The sequence below is a fragment of the Octopus bimaculoides genome, chromosome 1 (genome assembly GCF_046866305.1).
Source record: "Octopus bimaculoides isolate indiv1 chromosome 1, ASM4686630v1, whole genome shotgun sequence".
NCBI classification, from domain to species: Eukaryota; Metazoa; Mollusca; class Cephalopoda; order Octopoda; family Octopodidae; genus Octopus; species Octopus bimaculoides.
The window spans coordinates 57105132-57126658 of NC_142928.1; the positions used below are offsets into that span (position 1 = coordinate 57105132).

At 36.2% G+C, this 21527-nt stretch overlaps 1 pseudogene; it reads left to right on the plus strand.

Moving 5' to 3' along the window:
- Positions 1-20825: 20825 nt before the first annotated feature.
- On the plus strand, positions 20826-21212 carry LOC149137552 (histone-lysine N-methyltransferase SETMAR pseudogene; annotated as a pseudogene).
- Positions 21213-21527: the final 315 nt, after the last annotated feature.

The window sequence follows — 21527 nt, forward strand, 5'->3', positions numbered from 1 at the left end:
TAGAAGGATACACCTAAAAGGATGTTTGTAGTCGCCAGGCTAGCTATTTGTGATGGATCAGAGGTGAAAACATTTTGTTGCAAGGGTAACTGTTATAAAATTGGTGGAGTTCCAAACAGTCGAGTAACTTGAAGAGTCATAGGGATCCAGGAAGAAGCAAATGTTGTGCAGTGTGTGATTGTGTGTTAGACTGTTGCAATTTACAGTCTAAGAGAGTTTAGGTTTTGACGTGAGAAAGAGATCAAGAGTGTTTGCTGTATCTGTGTGCTTGCCTGGAATGCGAGTAGAAAATTAAATAAGTAGGCATAAAAAGTTGACAATTGCAAAACTTGGCTTCTGCACCGACATCATGAGTATGAGATGAGTATGAGAACTAAGTGGTGAGCGCTGAAGAGGGGAAAGTTGAGCTATATATTCTCATTGCACGAGGAAATGAGTTGGCTTGAGGAGTTCAGTGAGAGACAGAAGTATCAGAGACACTAGATCTATTCGAGGAAAATGAAGGAGAAGAATTTGAACCAGAGTAATGTTATAGAGATATATCCAGCTGAGAGGAGTGACGGAGTTGCAAATAAATGCTAAGTACGAAGAGATTTGATGGCATAGTATCAATCAGGCTGTATAAATAATGAGATAACCCTGTAAAAGCCAACTTAGCCTATTTTATACCTTAACTACTATAACATACAGACGAGCAACAGTGATGTCCTATTGTTATATCAGCATTTACGTTTGACATATATATTCTTCTGTCGATCTCATTGCAGTCTATTTCCTCAAATAAGATCCATGCTGAAAGTAAAATCGCCGTGTGTATTCTCCATTGCTACGTTAATTAAAACTATACATGATTATATGTCCTACTTAGAAACAACTAGACACCTGAAACAGAAATCAACTCATGCAAAGCTGCATTAGCCATTTAATTATTACGCAGTTACTCGGTAGTTCGAAATACCTTTAAAATCTACCTCGAATCACTATGTTTAAAATAAAGAAACACACACTAGGCAGTATAATATCTCGTATACAATAAGACAGATTTGCCACATCTGGAACGCTTTTGTTCTCAGACATGTTTAACCAGTGATAACAGATTATAAACAGCATCATCAACAACATTAGAAAACAATCCTATTAGCTAAAGAAAAATGTTAATATATTTAGTTTTGACTTCGAAACTTCTTGTTTAATGGCATAATCACCGGTAACATGCTGAATTCAATGCAATCTGCAAACGACTGTACTTACACTTTCGAAAGAAGACCTTGTGACTTTATCAGAAATCATTTGTTGCAATAAACAAACCAATAAATTCATAGAACCATTACGAGATGCATTTCATTTATATATGTATTTATTTGATTCTTTATATTTGTATGTCTAAATAAAAGTGTTAAATACTATTTCGCTTTTCTATTTGTATAAGAATGATTTATTACTCATATGGTGTAGGCAATTGTCTTAATATGGTTCTACCATTATATTTACGACTTAACGTTATATTATTTTACTTTGTTTTTGAATACTGCTTTTCATGCGTAAGTGTTTCTGTTTAAGTCGATGCAAAAGAGAAGATATTAATTGAAATTATGTATATGAGAATATGGGCGTGCGCGTGTGAGCTAGTAAATACATATTAGACATTCACTACTGTACAAGAATATTGGTTAGTAATCTCCAGAGATTTCTTTCACGTATAGTTTCTTCAATTGTTGAGCTACCTCACATGGCCTTTACATATCAACTTAATGCATTATTCCCGCGGGGATAAAAAGCTTCAATAATTTTACGTGCACGGCGTGTTACAAACGTTCTCTCAACTAACTGTTGCCGTTATACAATGCTAGATGCTTCCTATGAGAATCGCCAAAAGTCTTTAAAGAACTGATGCTTCATGCAAGTACTAATTTCATATCAATTTCGAAATACCCCTAATATTGTTCGCTTTTCCCCTATGATATCTGAAAACCCCATTGATCTTATTCTTAGCTTCACCACTTCATCTATTTACTGTGTTTATTTCGGTTACGTATAAAGATAGATAGTGCACTACTAACACTGCCTTCTGTATAAAGGAAAGAGGAACGAATTTATTGAAAACATGGAATAAGTCGAATAAATGCGAGCAAGTAATAGTTATTCTAATTGTGTTTACTAGTCTCTGAATGCATTCAAACGTACTTGGATATATTTAATCCACTCTGAAAGTATTTTATTCACACTTCAATCTACTTACCTTCAGCTATATCTATTTGTTTCTCAGCATGCATATCTATTTATAGGTATCGATCTGATTAAATAGACAATGGTAAATATGCACATCCATATCACAAGATTCAGGGTAGTTGTTACTTCGATGCTGAGTTGTTCTCACGCCGGAAACACCCTCCCGTCTTAGCCAGATTGAATTATGAGTATCACAGCGATACATTCAGTTGTATGCTGGCTACAGAGCCAGTAGTGTTACTGAAAAAGCTGAAACCGGGACAATGAAAATAAAGGATGATGCTTTTTTATTACTACTTTCGCTCAAACATTTATAAAAACACATACTCTATGAGTAAGTTTGTGAGATAGATGGTGTGTATTTGTTTGTGTCAGAATAACGATGATTAGTGAAATCCCGAACATCACGAATAAAATTGCAACAAAATGAAGCAGTAGATACCATATAGATATATATAACTACAGAGAAGAACCTAGAAGATGTGGCTTAAAGATACAGACACAGCAAGGGAACCTTGGATTATCACTAAGGATGGCGCGTCATAAATTAATATAGATCATGGCTAGATTGTTATGGACTTTTCTTTTTTAAAACATCTAATTTGTTGCGCACTGCCAGTTCTATAAGTCATTACGCAGATTTTACTGGTGCGTGTGTGTGTGTGTGTGTGTGTGTGTGTGTGTGTGTGTGTGTGTGTGTGTGTGTGTGTGTCTGTGTGTTAGCGTATTGTTCCCTTGGATCTGCAGGAAGATCGTAATGTCGTTGGTGTTAGAATAAATATATATGTGCATATGTGCCTCTGTGGGTATCTATGCACCTACATTGTGTATATGTATGTGTAGCTGTTTATAGGCGCCTGTATGTGCACATATGTACCAGTATAGCTGCGTGTCAAATTGAAAGTCCTTAGATTTTCAAACTGCCGATTCTTTTATGCAAATCTTTGGTTGCTTGACTGAAATTCTTTCATTATCTAATTACCAGAGTGAGATTGAACTAAAGTCAATATGATTGACAGATTCCTTGAAGATGTTGCTTCAGTGTTAATGCAGACCAATGACTGAAGCCAGTAAAAGATTCAGAATATATATGTGTCGTGCGTCGTGTGAATAGGTATGCTTGCATGTATACACACATACACACACACACACACATACACACACACACACACACACACACACACACACACACACACACACACACACACACACACACACATACATACATATATGTGTGTATGTAAATAGTAAATATATTATATATATCATAAGGACGTACGCATACGTCTACCTGCTAGAAATGAGAGCTGAAACCTTCGCTTAGGTCTCCTTTCTAGCAGGTAGACGTATGCGAACGTCTTTATGATTGATATAATTTTAATTTAATAGCTATATAATGCTATTTTAGGCCTGCAACCACTTATATTAATGTTGATGTTATTATCTACTATTTATATTGCCTTCGATAATAATAGCAATATTAATATCTATATAAATATTCAATATTTGCTCCTGATATATATATATATATATATATATATATATAGTAAAGATTATTTGCCAACAGAATGTGGCAGTCCTGTACAAGGACGATGTTACTGTTGTTTAGCCCCAGGAAATATTTTTTTCCAGATGGCTGTCGACACACAGTTTGTATCCGTACAGTGTAAGCAAGGGAGGTCATCGCTCACATCTCTACGTCATACTCACAGATCTAGGCTTCTGGGTTTTTTCCCGTCCTCGGTGCGAGACAATCACAGACTAGTGATGGGGTCTCATTCAACTTGCTTACACTATATATCTTTAAGCGCCATACAGCCGTTGAGCTCGTAAAAAGAAAAACAGCTAATTTTAAATCTTTTTCTTGCGGCTAAACAGCAGGAACATTGTCCTTGTATAGGATTGTCACATTCTGTTGGTAAATAAACTTAACTATTTGGTACTGTAACTGCATATCTCTCGCACAGAGATTTAAAATTAGCTGTTTTTCTCTTTATATAGATATATATTACAGTGAACAAATAACCGTAAACATTCGTCGGATTGAGATTGTTTTAATTTTTATTAGAATTTTATCAGAATTTTATCAGAATTTATCAGAAGCATAAAGGAAGCACCCATGATATTTCTAGGTCTATTGAGAATAGTAAGATCGATACAAATGATCTTCAGTTTAATAGTTTGAAATCTCTTATGGCAGAAACAGTGAAAGTCTTTGCTGATGTTAAGGGAATCAACAATGTTTTCAATGCAGTTCTAAGGGGAGATAAATCACTACTGCATGGTATGTTACGCAACAGGAAAATTACATCACCCAGTTTGTACCAACACCCGCTACCTTGAGGCCTTTAGCAAAATCCATTTAGTTGCAAGGCAGAAGACTTCGTCTCCAATCTCGGGATAACTGCCTTGCTCCTTCAATGAAGATCGGAAAAAAGGTCTATGAGTGCTGCTCTTCTTTTTCAGGCTAAGTCGTTAATATAAGTGTAATAGTTCTGTCACTAGGGAAAGCTTACTCCCAAAATACATCTGTACTACTTGTGTTGTATGGTTGAAATATTTAATGTAAAACACCAAAATTCTAATTAGAATTACTCAGGCGATGAGGACAGGGCAACATTGCCTCAGTGACTGAAATAATTTTAATCTTTTTGATTAGGGCAGATAAACAAATTCAGATATGCTACGAGTGCAATAGGCCTTCTCAGATAAACCCACACTTCCATTTATGTGCCGATAAGGAAATTAATAATTATGATAGAATTTGTAACCCAAGTAAGAATGAAAACAGAGCGCATTAAAAATAGCAAATTATTGAAAGTAATTACTTAGAGACACCATATGCAAGAAATACCTAAGGAGAGTTGAGCCTATTCAATACAGAGTTTCAAAACTCCAATTGGAAATACTAAGAACGTGATGAGCTATAGTTAGGAGAATGTTTTCAATAAAACTACCCAATCTCTGCATTAACTCTGGCGATGTGAGTAGAATGAAATAGTCCAGGAAATTTATTTAACCTCAGGCCAATCCTGATTGAGCAACCTAATAACACGTAGAGTGCCGGTCTGAAGGCAAATAATGGATCCGCCTGAAATTAATTAAAGAATATTCTGAAGTGATACATCGCGTGGTTATAGTGAGGTACTATAGGAATGATGCTTTTTACTTCCTAAATTATATGCCAATTTACTCAAATGGTCGCCAAATAGGAGGTGAGAAAGGTGGAATCGGTCAGCGAGTTTCTCTTCCCTCTCTTACAGCCTTGGACAAGAGAAAGAGAGTGCACTCATAACTTTGGCAGTTTCCTCGAGACTGGGAATTGTCGTTGTTGTTATTTTGTTTAGACAACTGTAATTCACTGTTTACAAGAAGAACCTAGGTATGAAAGGAATTCCAGATGGTCGACGATCTCGAGGGTAATGGTAAAGTAGTGAGCATAGGATTGATGGAGATACACAGTAGTGATAAAGAACGGTGGAAAGACGGATAGATTGGCTGGAACTTGATGAAGATAATATGCAGCTAATTATTTCATAGGAGCATAAGTTGTAGTAGTAGCAATGCAAAAGACAGATTGAAGAGACAGCACGTGATTGAGTCTTTGGCAATCATTCGGTTGATTTTTTCATCTTCGTAAAATGTCAGCATCCTATATGAGAGAGTCGTATACCACTGTAGGTCATGTATTACGGTAAGAGTCGGGAGCTAAACAGAGTTGAAGTATTTTCCAGTCTAGGAAAGAAGGGTTAATCTTTGGATTGGGACGTTTGCAGAGTTAGATACATAGGGAATCAGGATGGATTATGAGAGATTTTAATGCCTATCACTTGTAACTACTTTAAAGGTTTTAATTGTTTATTTTCCGAAACCTGAGACGATGGTTGAACCGCAAGTATATTTGAACTGGTAACAAGTTTGTATTTATACCCATCACTGCTTAGCGCTGTCATCCTGTATTTTATTTGTTGCGAGATGTTTGAATAGTGCAACCAGTCATAGAACAATGACGGGAATATCATAAGAGGGAGCTGTCTCTTATGTCAGTTCGCAGTGTCTGCCTCTCCTGTTTGTGTTGCTGAAGAGGAGATAACCGCCCCGAAATGCATGCATCCAACTATCTGGTTAGGGGAACTGTGAACTGACACGGCGTATTCGCAACTAATTGTCTACAGCAAGAAATTTTCTTTTTGACAAAATACAGTGATTGTCTTTCTTACGGGTTCGAATATGCTTCAGGCATATTTGAACTGATTACAAGTTTGTATTTATACACATCAATGCTTAGCGCTGTCACCCCGTGTATGTATGTGTGTGTGTGTGTGTGTGTATGTGTGTGTGTGTGTGTATGTGTGTGTGTGTGTGTATGTGTGTGTGTGTGTAAACATTATCGGTGGCACATACTTAGTGTATGTTTTTTGTTTATACACCAAATCAGCTGCGGAATAGCGTCCTGAGAAAGCTCCCTAAGCGACGCCGAATGTTGAAGAACACCTGAATGTTACAGACTAGGTGAAACAACTCGCCTCGGATTCACCGATAATGGTAGATGCCGATATTTTGTTGTTATAGAGACTTAAAAAGACCATGTCCTCGGGTCGTCTCTAAACGAGGAGAATCGTTGTTGTGTGATTTATATGCAATTAGGGTGAAGTCTGTTTAGTCGTGTGCAGTGGCATAGCACTAGTGAACATAAATTAAATTACAAACTAAAAGTAGTTTCTAGTAATATAGACATTACCGGTCGCACATTCATAATGTATGTGCTAATTTAATTTTGGAGACAAAGATTAAAAAAAAAAGCCAAACTCACTATCTCCAATTCGATTTTCCCGCCTAGTCTCACATGATCATGAATATTGGTAATGACCGAAAGAGTCCGGTCGTGAATACAAAAGGCTCAAATGGAATTCCTCCAAAGGACCTAGTTCCGGTACTACGGGCATGTGTTTAGAAGGTCGCAGGAAGGAATCACAAAACGGATACTTGATGTCGAGCGAACTGGTAGGAAAACTAACCGCAGACCAAGAACGAGATGGTTGGATAAAATCTATAGTCTCAGTTGGTCACGTTTGGGAATTCATTCGGAAAATATAATGACGATCGCTTCAAATAGGTAGAGTCCTCAGACTTCTCCTTCTATGGAGGAAGAGCCTGAGGACTACATCACGACTCAGGAATAGTGGGCGAGTAAATGGATCGATGGATGGAACAGAAATAACAAATACGAAGAAAATCTTGGTGAAGTGGAAGATGAAAAGCTGGACGATTGTGGAGAGTAGTCACGGCAAAGAGTGAGGGGGAGAGGAAGAGAGAAAAAGAGGAAGAGAGAAAAAGAGAAGAGAGACGGGGATGACTGCCAGAGTGAGGAAGGGATGCCAAATCCGAAAGCATATAATAGTTTCTTTCTGATATGAACGAAAGTGAAAGAAAATGACTTAGTTTTGGATACGTCGAGTGTGGGTGATTTATTTTGAATTTGGTATAAATGTACTTTTTTCACGAACTTAGTACATACATACACTCATACACATATAGACACATAGATGCATGTGTGTGTGTGCATATATATATATATATGTGTATATATATATATATATATATATATATATATATATATATATATATATATATATATATATATATATACATATATATATATATATATATATATATATATATATATATATATATATATATATATATATATGTATATATATATATATATATATATATATATATATATATGTGTGTGTGTGTGTGTGTGTGTGTGTGTGTGTGTACATATATATATATATATATATATATATATATATATATATATATATATATATATATATATATATAACATAATGTAAAGGAATATATATGCATCAATTTAGGCTATTCTTAGGGCATATGGTACTGAAAAATATTAATGAAACTGAAACAGTTTTCCGTTGATAGTTCTTTTGTTGTTCTTTTTTTTTTATCGTACCTTGGAGAATATGTAAATAATATCCGATGTTATGTTATACCGAAGTCTCGAATGCTCATCACTCATTTCAATTTTTTCTATTTTTAAGCATTATGTCTTCACTGCAATATTGAGTATAAAGTAATATAAAGCAATATAAACATGAATTGACTGTTGGCCGCGTGTAGTTCAGCTAACTAAATGATATTGCAGGTCATGTGCACCACCGCTGCGTTTTATTGAAGGCATGTTTCTTTTCGACATAATGATACTTATTTAAGGCGGCGAGCTGGCAGAAACGTCAGCCCGCCGGGTGAAATGCTTAACGGTATTTCTTCTGTCTTTACGTATTAAGTTCAACTTTTGCTGAGATCGACTTTGCCTTTCATCCCTTCGGGGTCGATAAATTAAGAACCAGTTGCTTACTGGGGTTGATCTAATCGACTGGCCCCGCTCCCCAAAAATTTTGGGCCTTGTGCTTAGAGTAGAACAGAATAATAATACTTATTTTTTGCGAATATAAGAGATTTAATGAAATATTCCAGAAGTATGTATATGAAGGACAGCCCGCCATAAACAAATAACTTGTTATAGTGCTTTGATTCTATTCACGAGGCAACACGACAACTCGGTTGAGGTATTAACAGAAAGTTGTACTTAGCTTCGTAATAAACATTGATTCAGTTTTAAAACTAATAAATGAAGTATTTTGGGCCCGAATAGAAATTACTGATGGTATACAAAACTTATAAAAGAATGCAAGATTTTGTTGTTCTCATGACAGAAACTGGGCAGACAAGTATACCTACTTATAATACTTTCTGCTATAAGCAGAAGGCCTGAAATTTAGGAGGTGGGGGGGGGGGGGCTATTCAATGACATCAACTGCAATGCTGAACTGGTAGTTATTTTATCGATCCTTGTTTTTGGAATTGTTTGGATAATACCATACTATATTCTGGTACCTAAACTTAAGTGCCACATTCAATTTTGAATCTAAATTATATATATATATAAACATAGAGTACAGAAAAATATTACATTCCATTTGAAATGATCGTCGCCTTTTTTTTCAACACAGCTTCTAGAGGATATATATACGTGTTTTTATATGACCTGCAGTCCTATCTGATGACAACTTGGAAAATATATATTCAATACGATGTCTACTGTTTGCAAACTTCTCGGCCTTGTATAATGGTAAACTTTTAGCTGCAAATTCCTCGACAGCCAATGTGTGAAGTCAAGAAACTATGGTGACCTGTGTTGTTTGAAATGTCTGTTGTTAACTAACTTCCGCAAATTGTTAAAAAAATATTTAACATGCAGGAGCGGCTTTGTTGTAAGAAGCTTACTTCTCAGCCACATGATTCACGAGTTCAGTCCCACTGCGTGACCTTGGGCAAGTGTCTTTACTATGGCCTCGGGCCGACCAAAAGCTTTGTGCGTGAATTTGGTAGACTGAAACTGAAAGAAGCCTGTCGTATATGTGTGTTTGTGTTTGTGTGTGTGTGTGTGTGTGTGTGTGTGTGTGTGTGTGTGTGTGTGTGTGTGTGTGTGTGTGTGTGTGTATTTGTGTGTCTCTATGTCCCCCCACCGTCGCTTGACAACCGATGTTTGTATGATTACGTCTCCGTAACTTAACAGTTCGTCAAAAGAGGCTGATAGAATAAGTACTAGACTTACAAAGAATAAGTCCTGGTATCGATTCGTTCAACTAAAGGCGGTGCTCCTGCTTGGCTACAGTCTGAAACAAGTAAAAGAATACTGATTAAGTCTCTCAACGTCTGCATTAAACATTAGTTTCAAATTTTGTCAGAAAGCCAGTAATTTCGGGTGAGTTGGGTTGAGTCGATTACATCGGCGCCAGAGTTCAACTGGTACTTATTTTATCGACCTCGAAAAGATGAAAAGCAAGGGCGGAATTTGAACTCAGAACGTAAAGACGGACGAAATGCCGCTAAGCTTTATACCCTGCGTTCTAACGATTTTGCCAGCTTGCCTCCCTAGTTTACATTAAATATTTCTGAAAGATGTCATGGTTGCATTGCTCATTGAATATATTGGCAGTATGTGTTTGCGTGCGGGGAATATTCTTTTATTCTTTTACTTCCTTCAGTCATTTGACCCTAGGACTTATTCTTTGTAAGCCTAGTACTTACTCTATACGTCTCTTTTGCCGAACCGCTAAGTTGTCTAGCGATGGTGGGGGACAAACACAGACATAAAGACACTCACACATAAATATATATACAAAGCTATATATATATATATATATATATATATATATATATATATATATATATCACATCACACCACACATCACTTCACAACACACCACCACGCACACACTAGCACTGACCAACTCCTTTCTCCCTTCCCCATTTTTTGACACCTACATACACACACATACGTTAAGATCACCAGCATTCTCTCACACACACACAGCTCCTCGTATTTGGATCACAGCTTCTTTCCCCTTTTGTTATCTCCCGTTTTTCTTAGCTCTCCTGTGTGAACTTTCTGTCCGGCAATCACCATGATAGATCGCTGATCACAACATTCAATTTTTTTTCTCCGTGTTTTTCTCCTTGTTTTCTCCTTATTCTTTCTGTTGAAGAGCATAGCTCGAAACGTGAAAGACTTTCTCTATTCCCGAGCGTTAAACTAATACATCCTTTTGTTGTTTACATTACCTGTCCTCGTCTGTTATTGTTTTTTTTCGTAAATTCTCCCATATATCTATATATATATATATACATGACGTGTTTCTTTCAATTTCCGTCTACCAAATCCACTCAGAAGGCTTTGGTTCACCCGAGGTTTTAGTAGAAGACACTTGCCCAATGTGCCAAACAGTGGGACTGAATGCTTCCCAACATGTAGTTGGGAAACATCTTGGGAAGCAAGAATTTTAGCTGCCGAAGTACGCACGCGCGCTCGTGCTATCGTACTTAAGCCAAAAATCAACACCATATATTGAAGAAGTGCGCTTTGTTTTCAGCTGTCACTCATAAAAATGTTAAAGATTTCTATTGAAATTCGATCTCTTAACTGCGTTAACTTGTATGTCTCGGGAATGCATTGCACGTCTTGTGTTCAGGCCACTGATATACATGTGCACCTGTGTGCGCATGTTCACATACAGAGAGAGAGAGAGAGAGAGAGAGAGAGAGAGAGAGAGAAAGACAGACAGACAGACAGACAGATAGTTCAATCGTTCTCATAGCATTTCCTGCCGTTGGGGCACAGGAATTTAATCTCCATTTGTCATTTGTAGTTAATGTACGCTATAAATTTTGAAATCTAACATAATAATCACAGAATTATAAACTCAGGAATTAAATTGGAAAATATTCTTGTTTGCGTGATAAAGATGAACTGATGAAGTGAACAAAATGTGGCGTAATTGTTTTCTTCGAATTAGTTGTATTTATATTTTAGTAAATTCTTAATCTGTTTTGATTTTTGCTGCATTAAATTGTATTCTCAACAATGGGAAATGATATTTATTATTGCATAAATTCAAACATATTCAAGTGCATTTATAAATAGCATGAATGTGTTCTTTAATTCTCACGAACAAGTACACACAATATAAAAAGTGGCATCTTCCATTTACTGATGCTGTCATGTATCGCAACGCTTGTGAGGTTTGTTATCAAACAAGAAACAAAAAATGACAAATACGTTACTTTTCAACTAGAATAATTTAGGGGAGTAGTACTAATGCTGATGAAGCCATTTATTTCCGACTCCACAAGAAATCTTTGAACAACCAAAGCGCTTTCTAAATATTTTTCTGTATTAGCTACTTCAACACCTCTTACAAAACCTTCTCCATTCACTTTAACCTAACAAGTCAGTTCCCTTTCACTAACTTCTGATTATGCACTCCGGAGATATATCCTATCCAAGTTAAATATTTTCAGCTTTTTTCTTTCTTGGGGGATACATTCTAAGCAGTGGAAACTTGCCCCAGGATCTTGGTAAGAGATTTAGTGCACGCATTTAGGATAACCAAAAGAAGTGAGAAAATAGCATAAATACACGTGCTTTCTCAAACCAAACGTATACAGGGACCTGGCCGACCGCTATATGTTTGTGCCGGTCGCCGTCGAGACGTCAGGTGTTCTAGAACCCAGTACAACCGATTTCCTCTGCAAAATAGGACAACGATGGCCTGTCGGAGAAACGAGCCCCGCAGGGTAGAGTGGCTGCTGCAGCGAGTATTGTTGGTCATTCTCCGCGGCAGCGCCATTGCGGTTATTACCATGGGGCACGTCTAAGCTCCCCAATTCTTTGGGGGAAATGTGGTCCATCGCTCCCCCTCATTCCATCTTCCGTTGCTCTACTCCACCTATCTTTTTTGCTTTTTTCCTGTATTAGTACATATTGAAACTTTAATATAACTTGATTCGTCTCTATTAGTCGAGAGACACTTATTTTCTTGTTGTTTGTATTTGTAATTGTTTGACATTTTCTCCGTTTTCTTTGTTTTGTTCTGTTTTATTTTTCGTCTTTTTGTTTTTTGTCTTTTTTGTTGTACACATTCGCTTGCTTTCTCCCCAAATATTTAATAGTCTTAGCTTAGATTTTGGGGGCCAACCAAATTTGAACAGTTTCAAGTGTAACTGGCCGAAACTGTAAGGATAACCTGGAAACTTGACTCAAGAGAGAAGGCCACGAATAACCAGTCCTTGTTTTTTCCTGTCCGTCTTTGTATCGTCTACTTGTCCGGATATTTTATTGTCGTCTGTTGCGTTCTTGTTCCATTTTCTAGATTTATGTACACATATAGCGGCGTACGTATACTTTTGCTCATCTTGTAAGTATGTATCTAAATTCTGTACGACTCTTTTACTCTTTCTGTTGATCTTTCTCATAATTTCTTCTTTCTTTCCTCTTTTCTTTTTCTCGCTCCCGCTCTCTCACATTTCTTGGCCTTCTCTTTCCTTAATCTACCTACTTTTCCTCGTTTATCTCTCTTGTACCTTCTCTATGTCCCTTTGATTTTCTCTCTTTCTCGTTCTCCCCCTAATTATTCAAACTCTCTGCCCCTACCTCTCTCTTTTCCTTCCTCGTGACCGGTGTTCGGCCAAGCATGATCTTTCTTTCTTGGCTCGACTACCGGCCGCGAAGCATCTCTTATATTCCTTATAACCTGCAAAGAAATTGTAGAAAAACATGTTTGTCCGTCACAACATATGTGTAGAAAGACAGAAGAAAAAGCTGTTGTTGAGAGAGAAATACAGTGAGAGAGAGGGTGAGAGAGAGAGAGAGAGAGAGAGAGAGAGAGAGAGAGAGAGAGAGAGAGAGAGAGAGAGAGAATGAAAGACTGTCTGTGTGTGTGTGTTTGTGCGTAAAAGATAGATAGGTAGTGTTGTCAACATAGTAACTAGCAAATTTTGATTTAAAACGCGAGCATTTTAAGTGCAACACTGTCAACGCAACGCAACACAGTCTTCAAAAGAATATATATATATATATATATATATATATATATATATGCACACACACACGCAATACATGTAGTTACTTGGGGGTTGCGTGTGCGTGTGTGTGTGCGTGTGTGTGTGCACGTGTGTGTGTGTGTGTGTGTGTGTGTGTGTGTGTGTGTGCTCCTGTATGTCTCTCAACATATAGACAACGCAGCACAGACTTTAGAAAAAATTTCGCTTTAACGGCAGGTCGTCATCGTCGTCGTTGTCATTGTTGCTGTTGTTGCTGCTGCTGCTGCTGCTATTGTAAATGTTATTGCTCAAGAGTATTCAAACTGTTATTAATCTTCACTGAGAAAGTCAATCTAAACATTATTTGAACAATTTATGAAGGCACGTGCATGATTAATATATACATTTACTGGTATCATAGCGACGGACCATGACCTAGTATTAATTATTATCAATTAATTCTTTCTACTACAGGCACAGGACCTAAACTTTTGGGGGCAGTGCTTGTCAATTGCATCGACCTTAATGCCCAGATGGTATTTATTTTATTGAACACAAAAGAATGGAAAACAAGAAATTCCTGCTTCGGTGGAATTTGAACTCAGAACATAAAACCGGAAAAATGCCGCTAAGTATTTTGACCGATGTGCTAACGATTCTGCCAGTACAAAACATAAACGTGACCGACACAGTGGAACCCTGAAATAAATATTTTACATCATTTATAAACACTTCTACAGTAACATAGAGGAAATATTTAACGTTTTGAGTAATACTCTTCATTGGTAAGATTTTATGAATGTAGACTGCTACTCCAAAAATTAGTCTGCTGTTCATCTTCACAGTAAACCTACAAACTCTAATTTTGAACTGTTTATACTCATTATTTAATGACACAAACAATCATTGTTTTTCTCAGAATCTATTGTTTGCCTTACAGTAAGCAGTTTGTACCCTTGATCTTAAATCTTATTTAGTAACAACGTTGGCAATCATTACTCTGTGATCGATAAACAACCCCCAATTGACTTTGCTGCTTCTTCATAAACTTTTGGTATGTAGTGAAGTTCAGAAAAATATTATCAAATAATATAAGTTATTTAGTGCAGGATGTTTAATGCGTCTAATCATTTTTGATTTGATTAATATGCGTTCAAAAAAAAAAAAAAGAAAGAAGGAAGAAAGATACGAGGAAATAAAAATAGTTCTTGGAGACTCTATCGGGATCTACGAGGGTATATAACTTTATGAAATGACCAGTAATGATTATATTTAAATGAGTGGGCATATTTTTTCTCGACATAGGAATTGATCAGCAGTTCTTTCGAATACATATAAGAAGTATGTTATTTCATATTTTAAGCCATGGTTGACTTAATATATCAGCTTTTCTGTATCTATAGTAACAGCTTAGGGGCGGAATTCATCATTCGAATGGCCTTCGATAAGATATGGCATGTAAATTCCTTTGTGAGATGCTTTCTTATGGAATCCATTCAATTGATTCTTATTAGCTGGCTGGTTTTCTATCTATTTCATTCTATTAGTTGAATTCCATCTAAAAACAAAAATGAAGGTACATACAGGATTTCTGCAATTTTTATTTTTTCTAGTAATACACTTTTATCAAAATGAAGTAATCCAAATTTTAGTTGAAGTTGGGATACTACAGATATGCTATCAACAATACTGGGATAAATTCTACAATAGACTGTATTTTTCCTCTTAGAAGAGTTTTCCTTGTCCTTCATATTGTGTCTACTTCCCCATACTAAGCCCTATGACTAATCTTTCTTTCTAGAGTGTCAGGTATCTGAAGTTCCTTTTTAGCCTTTTAGACAATTCAATCTTTTCCTGCAGTTATCGGCTAACAAATCAACCTCAGAAGCTGTCTCGAATGGTTTGAGAAGGTAATTTTTTCGGGCTAAATCATTAAAAAGGAAGAAATACACTGCTACCAACTTCCTCGTGTTGAATTTAGTATTAAATGTTCATTCACTTTTAGTTCTTCCCCTAATTCTTCAAACACTTTTCAAGGTCTTGGGGACATCATAAGTAACCAATTTAAAACCACTGCCAAAATGAAGCCGTGTGGGTTCCTGTTATTTCATTTCTTTTTCGCTTATTTTATGAAACTTTTAATTATTTGCTTCTGTAGATTTTTGAATTTACTTTCTAAATTCCAGTACAGTAAATAGAGAGCCTTCGCCTCACATGATAAAGTAATGCGTGATACTAATCAACTAACGTTCTGAATAGCATGCAAATACGTTCTTCACAGGATGAACTTTATTGCAAGACGCCCAGCAGCCAGACCTTCAAACTTAGTTGACCAATGAAAACCAAAATGTGAAAGAGCAAGAAGCTTTATAAAAATATGAACATGCAATTAGTGTGTGTACAGTCTTTTGCAAGATCGGTGACTTTGATAAACTTATTGACAAGATATATTTACATTAATGACAATATTGACTCGATTGGTGCACGTACTCCAAGCTAAGAAATTCGTGTTACTACAAGTATTGATGACTGGTTCAGTTTACGCAATGCATTAAATTTATGAAAACTTTCTCCAATACAGGCGATAATACTTACTTTATTCTACAGAACTCATTTATCTTAATGAAGATCGAATGTTTTGTGGTGGTTCTATGTTCAGTATTTCCATCTATCTTGAGATACAAACATTGCTGCCAACTTTCCCTTAAATTAAAATCTAGCGTCTTATATAAAGGACAGTTGACAATATTTTCCTTGATATCCAAACAGAGGGAATGGTCATGGCTGGGACTCCTTTTGTCATAATTTTTCATGACCAAGATTGACTTGATATTAATCACCAACACGTAGAAAAGGGCACTTAAATCTGAAGTTTGCTTTATTCTTCGTTAATAACAAACAACAGAATAAAAAAGTAAACCACGTTTCTTGAAAGAATTTCTTTTCTTATTAGATGAAGAAGCAACTTCTGGGCAACAACGTGAAACCAAGGCATCCATCATGATATCTTAATATTTTGAATGTATGAATTTGTAAGTGGCATGACAGTATGCTGTATTCAGAATTGACTACTTTGGTTATTTCTCTGATCTACAAGTACAAATATACTCATTTTTCAAGCTCTTGACTCACTTGAAATTCTTTTTGAATACCCTGAGAAAATGGAACTTAAATCCACAAATTTGGTGTTTGCTAACGAAAATAGGATCTTTCTGATTTGGCGGACACCATTTGTTTTCTAGCGAAACACTTTCAAACTTGGATACTAGTAGGATATGTCATATAAAACATCTTTTTCTCTTAGCCTTGTTAAGAAAAGTTTCTATATTTCAAGTTATTTCATGTTAAAAGTTGTCGTATTTCGGTAATTTCAACCAATCACTGACGTCTATTGAGGTGAAAACAATTACTGTTGTGGTTTGTCAACAACACGTTCTAGTGATGTAATGGGATTTTTTCCCTTGAATAAAATTACTGCCGTTGTTTGTCAACAACAACTATCGGCGTTACTGTTATTTATGACATCGTTCGTGCGTTTGTACTGGTTTTAGCTTTAGGGTTTTAGCGTTAGGGTTAGAGTTTTAGGGTTAGGGATAGGGTTTTAGAGGTAGGGTTAGTGTTTTAGGGTCAGGGTTAGGGTTTAAGGGTTAGGGATAGGGTTTTAGAGTTAGGGTTAGGGTTAAGGTTTTAGATAATCTCATTTCAAACCACTCACCCAATGAGTATTTTTGCCAAATTTGGTGAAAATCTGTTCAACAATTTTTTAGTAATTTTCTATGTACTGTGTACTGAGTAGCACATTTTCTAAATGATGGTAGAGTTTGATTTGAGGAAGATTTGGTTGTTATTTCTAGGAAATGAAGCAACTGGATTACCAGGGACTTACGATATATACACCGCCACAAATTATTGTTGACAAAGAACAGCAGTAACTGCATTTAGCTGAATAGACGTCAGTGATTGGCTGAAATTACCGAAATACGACAATTTTTAACATGAAATAACTTCGAAAATAAAAATTTTTCTCTGTTCTATAAGACAAAAATATACAAGTATACGAAGTTTTAAAGTGTTTCGGTAGAAAACACACCAAATAAAAACTAAATAAAAAATGGTGTCCGGCAAATCAGAAGGATCCCGAAAATATTTTGTCGAGTAAGTTCGAATTTAATGAACTTTAATGTTTCCAACTAAGCAATAATATCACTTTATATTAACTAAATGTTTTTTTCTTAAAAGTAAAGCTGTCAAAAATGAATGCCTGAGAGCACTTTTCATTGTCAGAGATTAATCGATCTTTCTTTAGGTATGTGAGTGATATACAAAGAGACATCGTGTTTACTAGTAACATTTCATTCCCTCTCTTCTTCTCCCTCTCCCGTCCCCCCTCTCTCTCCGACGATGATGACGACGACGACGACGACGACGAAGGGCTCTGCCCACAAACTCTTCTTCACAGCATTACATTTATTCCTCCGTTTCGATTACTTCGATTACTATTTGCTGACATTTACCATTACTAGTTTCCTATATAGTATTCTACTATTTCATTGAGTGGTATATAGTTTTTGATTTATTCCCACTATCTCTCCTCCTGTCACCATTTTGTAAAAGCACGATGAAAGCAATGCCACGAAAACACATTCAAAAGCTGTCTACATGCTGTGTTGTCATAGCAATTTCCATAATCTAAGTTGTCGGTCCCGTGGGTCTACAGTGAATACGGTTACGTATATTCCATGGCAAATCCCTTAAGCTAGATCACACAGCGATTCCTATTAGTCCGTTTGGTACATCTTCATCTTTTTTTTTTTTTCACTCAGAACACTTCGGAGATTAATTCACCGCGTTATGAAACCTGTCCTGACCAACAAAACACACACGTCGCTTAATATTCTTCTTCGTGGAGAGGAAAGGGTGGTCATTGTATACATCCCTACGATGTATAAATGTCTCCAGTATACTACCATCTCAATATTGTTTACATTCGTTATTTTCAAATTCTTATCTCAAAGCAGTTCTAATAGAAATATTGGTTGGGCATTAATGTGTCTCTGTCTAGAGATGTGTTCTGCGCATGCGGTGTTTAATGCTTATTTAAAGAATACAAATGCATGTGTGCATGTGTATGTGTGTATACATATATGTGCGGATTTTCATGTATATATACTAATCTGTCTACATATATATATATATATATATATATATATATATATATATATATATATATATATACATATATATATATATATATATATATATATATATATATACATATATATATATATATATATAGGAGCACACATAAGCACTCTCATAGGTATGTATATGTACGTGTGTGCATATATATATATATATATATATATATATATATATGTATATATGCATATACATATATACATGCATGCGTACATATATGAATGTATTTGCGTATGTGTTGTTGCCCATATGTTCGTCTATAAGAATGGGTGTATATTCACAGAATTATCGAACTTGGAAGCATGCAGGTACAAAATATTTACAAGCATGAATACTTACGAATTTATAGCGATCAAGATTCCTATACAAGCGCTCATATAACTCATGTATGCGTACGCACCGATAAATATGTGTATGTGCAAACATCCACTCAATATATATACATATACATCTATATATATATATATATATATATATATACGTGTCTATGTATGTATATACATACATATACACACACACACATACACACACACACACACACACACATATATATATATATATATATATATATATATATACATGCATGCACATTCATACTTGCATACTTACATACATAGACACACACAAACACACACACACACGCACACACACGTACACACACATACATACACACACACACACATATATATAAGCAGGCATTCGCAAAGGTACGCTGCCGCACACAGTCACATAGAAACAGTGATAAACACAAATGTGTTAGCATCAAATACAAACAGACGATTCTTTTTCTATATGCTACTAATACGAGTATTGTTCCAAGGGGATTATGTCAGATAACGTGGGATTACGTTACCTATCCATCTTAAAAGATTAAGGGGCTCTATGGATAGCTTCAATGAACGTGACAACCATTTACCTATGAGAATCATTGGCACCGCTAGAACGGTTTCTTTTTGCTATTCTGCTTCTCCTTAAACATCTAATAGTCTAAATTCTTCTTCTTCTTCTTCTTCTTCTTCTTCTTCTTCTTCTTCTTCTTCTTCTTCTTCTTCTTCTTCTTCTTTTTCTTCTTCTTCTTCTTCTTCTTCTGCTACTACTGCTGTTGCTGCTGCTGCTCCAGCTGCTGCCACTGTTGGTACCACTGCTGCTCTGTTGCTGATGATAATGATGATGAAGAGGAGGAGGCTGATGAAGATTATGAGGAGGAGGAGGGGAGGGGAGGTAGAGGTAGAGGAGGAGGTAGAGGAGGGGAAGAGACTAATGACAACAATTACGATGGAGGTGACGGTGATGATGGTACTGAAGATGGCGGTGGTTCTGGTAACGATGACAACAAAAGTTAATGAAGACGACTTGAATGTTGACGAAAACAGAGGGAACAATTTTGAACATGAATTTTGTTGAATTAGCTTTTTCACTTGATTTAAACTAAAATTGGCATGCTGATTTCAAAACTACAGATAGTTTTCTTTCGTGAAGTTTGTTTTTCTCTCTCTACTGCTTACTCTTTGAATAAGCATAATTTTATTGTTTGTCCGGAAGTATTAGATTGTTCCGAAAATAATGGCCGCTCTAAGTGTTGTGTTTTGAAACGCAATTTTATTATAGTATTTTAATTATATTTTAGGTGAATTTCGACATACTTAATAATTGATGTATGCTTTTTAATAATTTTCTACTTATTTCAGACAGAAAACATTCTTGAAGCATAGGCGCCCTTAATTATGAACATAACAAAAAAGGACCTTCGCTTACTTTTCTTGCATGAGTTCAAGCTTGGGCACAATGCCTCCCAAACTGCTGCCAATATCAACAGACCATGGAGAGATGGGTCCACAAGTGATCACACAGTACGAAGGTGGTTTCAGAAATTCCATAGTGTTGATTAGAGCCTTGAAGATGAAGAAGGTAGAGGACGGTCCTGCAGTCTTGACAAAGGACAACTGAAAGCAATTGTTGAACAAAACCCACGTCAAAGTGTAAGAGAAATGTCTCAGGCATTTGGTGTCGGTATTGCAACGATCTCACGCAATCTGAAGATGATTGATAAGGTGAAAAAGCTCGATAAATGGGTACCGCATGAGCTCAAAGAAAATCAAAATGTTCGGCATTATGATGTGTGCTCGATTCTCTTTCTGCGAAACAACAATGATCCTTTTCTTGACCGAATAGTCACTTGCGACAAGAAGTGGATCCTTTATGATACTCGTAAACGATCAGGTCAATGGCTTGATCATGATGCTTCCCCAAAACATTTCCCAAAATCAAAGTTGCATCAGCAAAAGATTATGGCGATTGTCTGGTGGTCTGCAATCGATGTTGTCCACTACAGCTTTCTGGAAGCCAATCAAAACATTACAGCAGAGGTTTACTGAAATCAACTCGCTGAAATGCATGCATTCTCACTTTCAAAAAAATGAGACCTGCCTTGGTGAATCGGTGTGGCCTAATTCTGCTCCACGATAATGCAAAGCCACATGTTGCAAGAATGACACCGCAGAAACTCATGGACTTAGGATACGAGACTTTACCACATCCACCATATTCTTCTGATCATTCACCCATTGACTACCATTTTTTAAGCATTTAAATACGTTTTTAAGTGATAAAACTTTCAGGTCCAAACCAGAGATGGAATCAGCTTTCAAAGATTTCTTAGCATCAAAGCCAGTAAGTTTTTATCAACTAGA